General features: G+C 43.9%; 1 long non-coding RNA gene across 3 annotated transcripts in view; it reads right to left on the minus strand.

The window, feature by feature from the left end:
• Positions 1-8611, minus strand: part of LOC125117612 (uncharacterized) — a 150736-nt gene extending 142125 nt beyond the window's left edge. For 2 of the 3 annotated variants that reach the window (XR_007132664.1, XR_007132662.1), the window contains exons 1-2: positions 8533-8611; positions 7861-7973 (exon numbers count right to left, since the gene is read on the minus strand). This is a non-coding gene — a long non-coding RNA (uncharacterized LOC125117612). Of the gene's footprint in view, positions 1-7860; positions 7974-8184; positions 8402-8532 lie in introns of those variants that run through there. The other variant, XR_007132663.1, reaches the window with a different exon arrangement.
• Positions 8612-10967: the final 2356 nt, after the last annotated feature.

Raw genomic sequence — 10967 nt, forward strand, 5'->3', positions numbered from 1 at the left:
TAAAAGTGTTATTTTATTATCCAAAGTAATTGTTTCAGTATTAAAAGGCCATTATGCTGAATCGGTTATGTTGGTGATTAGGCCATTAAGAATGTGGGGCTAACTACCGGTTGAGCTGAAGATCCCTGTTTGTGAAAGCCTTCTTTAGGCTCTCCTATATGTGGCAAATCATTCTTAAGTGGGTGCTCCAAATGTTATTTGCACCTCAGATGTATTTTTCTAAGCCGTTAACACAGTGAATCCCATCCCCAAATTCCCCAAGCAACCATTAATTAACAGTGTCAGAAGAAAGAACCAGGCCTCCCATCGTGATGCGGCTGAGCCTGAAGCCTTCGGCAATGATGGTGCTCAGAGCCAGACACTGGATGAGCTTGCTCTCATTCACATCAAATATTTCTATCATGGGAGGAAGGGGGTGGGGAGGGAAGGCTATTAGAAACAGCGCTTTAATTGAGAGCAATTTTTACAAAATCTGCTGGATACAAATATGTTTTTGAAAGCTTCAAGGAATCTCAACCTTGTAAGGAACTTTGAAATGAACTCTTCAGCCTGGCCCTCAAACAGCTCCCACACCTGAGGACTCAGTAAGTGCTAAGGTCTTACATTAGGTAACTCAAGTATTACCACTGATGCTTACAAACTCCTGCAAGGTTTCTACTTTACAGATGAGAAAAGAAGCTTAGAGAGGAGACTCTACACAAAGCATCCATCTGGAAGATATATCAAAGATCCACATGGGTTTGTATCGAAAACACCAGCTCCTATTGCATACCAACCCCCTAAAACAGCCCTCTTAGCTCCAAGCTTATACCCTACATCACAGGGTAGCTTCTTTAAGCACTGTGTGGTTAATCATAAAACCAACAAAACCCTATAAAATACCCAAAATTAGCTTTACAGGAAAAAGGCAAAATCTGTTTATGATACACACACACACACACACACACACACACACGGACATTCAAACAAAGGCTTGAACAATTGGGAAATCATATCTCATTCTCATGTAAGACTCAGAATTGCGAAGAAGCCAATTCTCTCCTCCAAATTAATCTATAAATTAAATGCAATTCTAACAAAAAATCCCAACAGGATTTTTTTGAAACTTTGAAAAATGATTCTAAAGTTCATCTGGAAGAATAAACATTCAAGCATAGCCAGGGAAATTCTAAAAATGAACAGTAATGAGATATTAAAATGTGTGGTCCTGGCACAAAAACACAGAGTGATCAAACGACCATGGTAGAGCCCAGAAAGCATATATGGACATTTAGTACATAATAAAAGTGGCTTCTTCTATCAGCGGGAATAAGATAAATTATTCAAGAAATGATCTAAAAAAACTAACTAACCATTTGGAAAAAAATAAATAAAGTTGGATCCCAGGCTCATCCTTTATACTGAGTTAAATTCCAGAGGGATCAACAATTGAAATGTAAAAAGTAGAACTGTAAAGTAATAGGCGAGAAAAAGATGAAGATTTTTATTGTCCAGGGAAAATGGCAGCCTTTCTTATGAGTTAAAGGCCAGAAATGAAAAGGGGAAAACCTGATAAATTTTATTTTGTAAAAAATTAAGACCCCCTGTAATTTTTTTGAAAAAGGCAAATGACAAACAAAAATACTTGCAACAAATATGATTTTTAGGGTTAATATCACTAATGTAAAAAGAATATATAAGATACTTTTTTCTTTATATTTTCCAACACGGCCTGATTTTTTTTTTTTTTTTTGCAATGAGCACATACTATTTTTCTATTAAGAAAAAATAATAAAGCCATTTTTATTTTTAAAGGAAATACTTGTTTAACCATGCCTATTTCCTCCAGCATATAACATTCAGTATTTAAAGGAACCAACCAATTACTTTAGATCACACCACTGCAACCCTAACCACAGAGGGTCTCAAAAGCTGGATGTTCTTAAGAATAACCCAGGAAGGTTTTATTGCTGATTTCAAGAGTGGAGGAATTTGCCTTTAAAATTTAACAAGCATTTTGGTGTGTTTTTGTCTGCTAAACTCACTTTGAAAACTGTTGTAGTAGCTTATCCAGTCACAGAACATTTTAAGCAGCAAAAAAATACACTCAGAGACTATCTCTGAATTTACCAGGAGGTACAGAAACATCCAGTGCTTCCTAAGGCCACTGAAGAACTGCTTTCTCTGTCTGGTGGCTTTGGTGGCCCCTTAAGATCTGATGTTACAATGTTGGTGCCAAATGAAACTTGCTGTCTGGGTTTTATCCTCAAGATGGCTTACATTTTATGCCAGGAAAACAGTTCTCGGGTCTGACACTAAATGCTCCACAGCTCCATAGTGTGAAGAATGGGAGGTCTGTCCTCCCAGTTAAATGACTCTACAGGAATTTTATCTTCTCTGTGCAGTATGAATTTCATTTACTGGAGGTGCCACATGTTTTCTATGGTGAAAAAAAAAAATTGATTCTTTATTGGAACTTTCCTGCTGTATCCTGACAATCAGATTTTTTTTGCATGAACTTGGAATAACCTTTACAAGTTTCAGTGGGGTCCTCTTTCCCTCCTCAGTCTTCACTTCAGTACTAGGAGCTTCAGAGACTTGAAGTATTGAGACACTAGTACAGTTCACTAGGAATGTGTGGTTTATCCAAAGCTATCTCGTTGGATTAGAAACTTAAGATTTCAAGTCAACGATGACATGTCTAGACCTAAATGCTTTCTCCTTTGAGAGATCTTCCTATAATTGGGTTTTTCAAAGGCTGTGAAGACCTCAGAAATTGACTGTTTTTTTTCTCTTTTTTCATCTTTCAGTGACAGTTAGGTCCTATCACCCACACATTGAAGCCTGTGGTCATTTCTGTCCTCATATGTAGGTATTATTGTACTATATTGTACTGTTATCTTTTCATTGTTTATCTAACAGTAGGTCATTCCTTCCTTCTTTAGTCATTTGATCGGTTGTTATTGAGCACCTAGATACAGTCCAGTTACTTCACTAGATCATAATCACATAAGAATTTTGAAAATGAACTGTGAGTGATATGATTTTGTTCCTTCCCATGTTTCCCCAAAAAGGATCCAAACTCCACAATCACAACACAGCTCCAGAAACAGCAGCTATATGCTATTGTGAAGTCAGTCTCAATCGTCTTGGTAAATGGCCATGAAATTTTTTAGAGTAGCTTTTTAGTAGCTTACCAGTCAGGAACTAACAACCAGCATTACACTCACCTGGTGCTCACAGGCCCCAGATGGGTACTTTTGGAGTGGTCTTCACTGGTGCAGAAATACTCAAGCTTCCTGCCAGCCGATGACATCAATGACCTGCGCCACCAGTTGCTCTACCTCATACTCAAGGGACACATTGTTTCACAATGACCATTCTTCCAGAACAATCTTTACCTCCTCCTTGAATCCAGGAGTGGATCACTGAACAAAGACTCTGCTGTCCGAATGAGAACTGCATGTCTCCCAAGTCTTGACAATGACTTGGGATTGGCACCCGCTAACCCAGGCAATGGAAATTCTCTCTCTTCAACTCTCAACAACCTTGTGATGCTGTCTGATTTCTGAGAAAATGAGAAATGTACTCCTAGTGCCCAGGCCTTGTTCCATGCCAATGAAAAAATCAAAGTGGGATCAATCAGGAGTCCCCCTCAGAAGTCATGGCCATGGATTCCACGTATGAGATGATCTCACAGAAAGTTATTTTGGAAATCCCCAATATCAACACATGGGGCAGATGGCTCAACTCTGTGAGGATTCAGCAGAGCCTCTCACATCTCTAGCTTTCATTTGTAAAATTCAAGACTCTGAACAGTGACCAATAGAGCTGGCAAAAAATACAGTTCTTCAATAATTCAATAATTTCACCCAATTCCCTAATCTTAGCGGAGTCACAAGAGGTGTTACTGTGGCATGTGCTTGGTCCCACAAGCAGTCTGCTTGTGTTTGTTTGCTTCTAGATAGCCTGCAGTACAATTTGGAAAAGCTTGAGCCTAAACATTGGGGCAATTATATAAAGTTCAATCATCTGGAAGTCAGCACAGACTTAAACCAAGTCCCTCATTCGTTGGAGCCAGAGGGGCTCAGTAATAATTCTCAAAGAGTGCTGGTATCAGCTTGGAGGAAGGTCTCTAATCAATAGGCCAAAAGGTTCTCTCTTTCTTCAGACATTGGCCCAGTTTTAAAATGCTTCCCTCTGCCACAGACAAGGCCATGGTTGGCATGCTTATCGGACCTGATGAAATTCATTCAGCATGTGAACCCCAAGCGACAGGACACCTGACATCCAACCCTGCAACATACCTCAGAGAGACCATTTAAGCATGTCTGTTCAATTTACAAGAAAGACGGGGTTTAGCTGCATATGAAGAGTAATTATCAAAAGAAATTTACTGCTTGCTATTGTTTTCTTCTTCATCCTCACTAGTATCCCTTTTTTTTTTTTTTTTTGCAGTGAGGGGGAAGGTAGGATACAACGTACATGCAGACTTCGAGATCATGGTAAGTGTCCATGGTAGTTAGTTCCACTAGATTATAACCAGTCATTTACTACCATCATAAAGGAACACCCCAAGATACCACATAGTGCTTCTTGGCACACAGAACAGAAGATGAAGTCCTTGCAGGCAATTTCAAGTCCCACAGCTCAAAGGCCATAGAATTCTGAAACCGAAAAAATATTACAAATTATCGAGAGTTCCCTTCGTGGCTCAGTGGTTAACAAACCCGACTGCGCGGGTTCAATCCCTGGCCTCGCTCCGTGGGTTAAAGATCCGGAGTTGCCATGAGCTGTGGTAGAGCTGTGGCTGTGGCGCAGGCTGGCAGCTGTAGCCCAGATCTGACCCCTAACCTGGGAAATTCTGTATGCCACAGGTGTGGCCCTAAAAAGAAAAAAACAAAGTACAAATTATCTAGCCTATACATCCCATTTTAAAAATGAGACACTTTAAAGCTACAGGAGTACCACAGCTTCCAAATGAGCCACTACAATTCAGGGACAGAGCCTGAGTGAGAACCCCACTCTTTCCCTGTGTGTCACTCCCTTGGTGCTCCTGGACGCCTGACTCAGTGCCTCCTTTCTCAGTAGGTGGTGCCTCCACTTCTGGTCCCCTTTCCCCCAATGCACTCCCCGTACATCATTCTCACCACCATTGCCAAAAAGCTCCATTCCTTTATTGTAACTTCCTCTAAAAGTCCTTCCTTGCAGGTCTGGAAAAGTTTTCCTAATCATCTTACAGGACCCAGCTCAAACATCAGACTCTGGGGAAAGTACTCCACCAGAGTTAGTTGTTCACTTTGCACAGACTATGTGAATTTTCAGACTGGTTTACATTGCATTGTCTCTCCCACTATGAGCTGCTGGGAACAAGGATTAAATGTTAGCCATCTTGAAAATCCAGCTTCAGAAAGACTCAGATATATGGTAGACAATAAATGGCCAAATTAAAACAAGTAAATCAATAACAACAACAATTAAAAGAAAAAAAAAAAAAAACTTTAGGCCAGGCCTCATTCCATAATTCTATGCAAGCTACAGAGATTAAAAAGACAAAGGTTTTGTTCTCAAGGGGCTTACAATCCAGTGGAGAATTCACTTACGACTTCTCAACAAATATTTGCTGAATGATGAATTAATGTGATCTAATTCCAATTCTCCCGTGTTGATAAGCTATTACCAAAATTCAACCAATCTTTGTATTTTGTGATGACATCGTTTTTTATCTTGATTAATGAGACTCCCTATTTTGTAGTCTGACTTCCTCACTTATCACTTCCGCATTTATCACAGCTCCCCATGCTGGGCTCTCGCCATAAAGCTGTACAGAGAACATAGTGGGAAAATTCATTCACACACACTGGAAGCCTCCCCTGTGATAAAACTCTTCGTTGGCCTGGAGTGGGGAAATAAACACACCTACTGCAAGATGTAGGCAGCACCATCATTTTGGTTATCAGCTTGGTGATAAGTATCATCTCTTAGTCCCAGCATTTCCACAGCTAAAATGTATCCTGTGGATATGTCTGCACAAATCTGCAAAAATGTATAAGGACATTCATTGCAGTGATGGTTGAAATAACACAAATTTTTAATGGCTACATCCATATCCTGGAATTCCATGCAACCATTACAGAAAGGATGGGACAGATCTGAATGTGCTGAGAAGGAGAGATGTTCGACAGAGACAAGGCACTGGAGAGCCATGTTGGGTATTATCCCACTTGTGTAAACAAAAAATAGCTACACATATTTGTATCTGTATAAAAATCACTAAAAGAATATGCAAAAAAAATTTTTTTTAACTGTGACAGTGGATGGTATAGTAGAAATTCGTACACTTCTATAGTGTTTGAATTACTTTACTATTGAATATGTTACTTTTTATGATTTCTAAAAGTGTCTTCCGTCTTCTTACCCACCTTCTATTTTAGCTCAGCCAACTACGTTTTCCTAAGACTGAGGTTATTTATTCCATATTAACTCAAACTCATATGCACCTCCCAAACTTATTCTCTCTAAACCACTTTTTCTACTTTCAATATGACCTTTCCAAGGTCTTTCGCTTATGGTTAACCAGATGAAACCATCAGTACATGAACCCTGGATCCAGGTACTGAATTACAAAAAGCACTTTTGGGAAAGAAAAAACTGCTAACTCAATTCGGTCAGTTAAAACATCAGCAAACATTATCAACGCCACAGTGTCATCGTGCAGGAGGTCAAAGAGCCACTGGCTCCACAAAGGAAGTCACACTGGGGTTTAACTGGGGCAGTTCTGGTTCTGCCATTAGGACCATGAGCATTCCAACCTCAATGAAAGCGCATAAGACACCGCAATTATCCCCGGATCATCGGCACGGTAGACCCAAACAACTCCAGTCTATCGTGTCAATGTGTATTCCGGGAGACTTTAATGCATGGATCATTGGCAAGCTGCGCCATAAAAGCCCTGTAGGAGCCATGGCCGTGTGTGGAGTCAATGCACACTCGGGGACTCCCCCAGGCCCGGATCATTGGCAGCGCATCCGTGTCAATGCACACTTCGGGGGCCCTGCACACGCTGAGGAACAATGTACACCAAAAATACTTATGAAATACTTGTTACAGTGCACACACAGTACTCACTCTTCTAAATGGCATGTCAGCAAGTTTAGCGTGCAACAAATAACTCCTAAAAGGCACAAAACACTCCTCGAGGCCCAACTTCACACACAGACCGTTAGTCCATGGAATTGCTGCATGGTTGTGGCGGGAGTGTGGGGTCTTTCATTACAGTGAACAAAGGGAAAGGAACCGCCAATTGGTGCAGTCTAAGCCACTGCTCCTACTCGGTGTTGTCAAGGTTTTCACTATAATCCCAATTACTTCCTAATTAACTGCCTAGGCATTTGATGTTTAAGATCCAAGAACCTTTTCTCTCTCCCCGCCCAGTTCCAAAGCACCTGCAGAGTAAGGTGAAAAGGGTTAGAAGAAAGCTGCTGGGGTCTTAAGCCTCTAGACCAGCACTGTCCCATGGAAAGATATGTCATTTTAAATGTTCTTTGTGGCCACATTTTGTAAAAGGTAAAAAGAAACAGACTTCATAGATTTTAATTATGTAAAATTAAAATCTTATTTCACCGAAAATATCCAAAATATGATTTCAATAGCCCATCAATATTTTAGAATGATTAGTAAGACAGTTTACACGCTTTTTTTCAGAATCTTCACAATCCAGGCTGCATCTCACATTTAGAGCACATCTCCATTTGGACCAGCCAAATTTCAGCGGCTCAATAGCCACACGTGTCCAATGGCGGCCCTAGTGGACAGCAAGCTTCAGAGCCCTGAGAAAACCAAACCCAGCAGCTTAAACGTTCACTGTGCCCCGTCAACTACCTGTCTCAGAGCAGGTGTGTGTCTAGCTTGTCTCATCTCCTGACAGCGCTGCACCTGCCGAACTCCTTTTCTCAGCCGCCTCAGTGGGTGGATCTGTTTGGGGCTTTGAAATCCTAAAAAGGACCACAAATAAGCCTTCAGAAAGGGGAAAGAACGACTTTTGGCCAAAATGACGCTGTAGGGGTCAGGTCCACTTTCTTGGAGATGAAAGTGAAGGGGAGAGCAAGGGGCTGCCGGGGTGCTGGGGGCGGGGGAGGGGGTGGATAGGGACAAGGAGCCGGGACCGCGCTCAGGGTGACAGTGGTCTCCCTCCCCTCTGCTAACCTTCTCAACGTACAGTCAGTCAGGGGTGTGGGGTCACCGGGCATCAGCCCGGTTGGGGTGGCTGGGGTCTGAGGCTGAGTCTCCCCAGGGACACAAAGCGGGAGGGGTGCGAGGCGAGGGAGACACGGACAAAGAGGCGAGCGGAGAAAGAAGAGAGGGAGCGTGCGGGTGCGGGTGCGGGCCGGGCGGCAGACAAAGCCGGCGGCTGTCAGGGGGAAACGGGGCGCAGCGCTCATCCGGGGACTCGCGGGACGCGGGGGGCGGGGGAGGGAGGGAGGCCGGCGCCCGGCAGGCCCATTTGAATATCAGGCTCTGCCACACTCGGGGCGCCGCTGACAACTTCATTACCTCCGCGGATAAAAATGACTGCGGGCGAATGCAAATGGCGCGCCCGTCTCAGCCGCCTGCCTCCCGCTCCGCCGCCGGCTGCGGGCGGGGCCCCGCGCGCCCCGCCCCGCCCGCGCCCCGCCCCCTCGGCCCCGCCCGCGCCCCGTGCCCCGCCCCCTCGGCCCCGCCCGCGCCCCGCGCAGCGCAGCCAGGAGCCTGACCCGGAAAGGAGCGCGGTGGGGGCGGCTGGGAAGTGTTAACCTACTAAATTTGCCCGTCACTGTTATGCAAATGTCCTGCCTCTTAACTGTCATGGAATGAACGTTTGGAAATGCCAGAAAAAGAGTACTCTGTGCGTAGGAGTCCTGACCTTGAACCCTGAGGGAGGAGGTCAGGCCCCACTGGTTTCCCACCACCGCGCCCCATTTTTGCCTGCTGAGCACGCAGGTGAGGGGGTTTGCTGCTCCCCGTTCTCCAGGCCTTCAGGTCCTTCCGCCACCAGGACGTTACTACATCACCATGCAGAAACCCTTTCCAAACCCTGGCCTGGTTGAGCCGTCCATGCAGGAATGGAGGCAAGTCGTGTGCAGAAGGAAAAGCGGTTTCCGAGCCTCTCTCCTTCCTTTGCCAAAGAGAAGGAGGAGAGGACTCACTCTCTGACAAGAAGTCACTTCCTGCCCTGCGACAGCTGCCATTATACCACGTGGACTCCTTGTGAACTTCTGAGGAGCAAGGGCGAGGTCATTTTTATTAGTAACAATGACAATAACAATAATAGTTTACGTCTACTGAAGGCTTATTATGCACACAGCATTATGCCAACTCTTTTACCAAGCTTATTTTATTTTTGCCACCAACCCTATTGCTCTCCTGGAAACTAGGGCTTAGCCAAACCTTGCAAGGGGCCTGGGATGACCCGGCTAGGAAGGGATGGAGTGCCTAGGTGAGAAAGCAGGCGTGCCTCCCTCCAGAGACTGTGCTTTCAAACACTCAGCAATCCTCTGGCCTTTCTTGCAGCTCCCGCCGCTCTCTCATGCCTCCTTCCTCCTCTTGCCTCCCCAAGCCCCTCTAAGGCTTCTTTCCTCCTCTTGTGGCCCAAGGGTAAATCCTAACTAGTATAAATCAGCCAGATCAACCGCTCCCCACCCTCATCCCCCGCCCGGATGTTGGTTCAGAAAAAGACCACCTGACCAGTCCTGCCCAACGCCAGGTGGGGGGGACATCTGCTGGGGACTTCTGGGAAATGCTTCCTTGCTGGATGATATCTTAGCGCTGTAGTTTAAAGGTCTTCACCACCTGGTAACCAGCGGCAAAGCTACTCTACGGAAACAGATTTGCAAGATTTCGTACACTGAATGCAAGGGCTGAAGTTTTGGAAAGTCACTTTCTAGTCCTATCTGTCCCAGCAGTGAAATCGTGCTGCTTCACGTTTACTCAGGGTTATATTTAAGATTAATTCCTCTCTGGAGCAAGAAAAAAATATAAAGAAGTTAACAAATGAAAACGCAAGAAATTTGTCTTTCCTGCTGTTTCCATTTCTTCATCAGTAAAATGACCGAAGAGATTCTGTTCCCAGGCGCTTCACTGGAACTTCACACTTCCAGCCTCTCTTTCTCCACAGGCACCTCCAACCTCATTTAGTCTCAAGGCCCTAAGCAGCTTTTCCCCAATTCCGTTTTCCATCAAGGCACCTCTTTGCCTTCACAGGCAAGGCATCTCTTTCCTCCCACAGCATCAGACCCTCCACCCAACTTTCCAGCATGCACTCATCCAGGTATCTGAACTTAACTACCTTTGAAGTGTTGTTTACTGGCCTTCAAGCAGTCTCTCCAGAGAAGCTGCATCTGGTTTTGAACGTTTTGGAAAACACTAGCTACTTAACCAGTCCCTTACTTATTCCCCTTGGCAATTGCTTTAAAACACAGAGTTCAAATTAGAATGGAAATTGATTTTTATTATTTCAGTAGTCATGTACACTTTTCATTAAAATATGCAAAAAAGCCTGTATAAAATATATACTATATGCTTTAACAGTTCATCGAGAATCAGTAAGTGATGGCCAGCTCAAATAACCATGTTTCCCACTATTGAGGAAAGGAAGCCCAAAGGCCATAACCGGACATCCAAGACAATCCACAGTCTATACCTAATCAGCTCTAGCCTTATCTGTCTACCATTATGAACCCCCAAATCTTACAGTTGCATTTCCTGTCCTACAACATATACTTCAGCAGGTTGGGTGCCCACATTCTTTAGAACGCCCTTGAACCTCATCTCCAACTTTTCCATGTTCAGATTAAATACCACCTCTTGCAAGAAGCGTTTCCCATTCCCCATATTTAGCAACACAAAATGTTGAGGTGTCTAGTATTTGTTCTCAGTAATACTTAGCATATGTCTTGTGTATATTGGCACCCAGGATTCTAGAAATAATGCACATGTCCAAATAGCAGAGG

Source organism: Phacochoerus africanus, chromosome 16, assembly GCF_016906955.1.
Source record: "Phacochoerus africanus isolate WHEZ1 chromosome 16, ROS_Pafr_v1, whole genome shotgun sequence".
Lineage (NCBI taxonomy): Eukaryota > Metazoa > Chordata > Mammalia > Artiodactyla > Suidae > Phacochoerus > Phacochoerus africanus.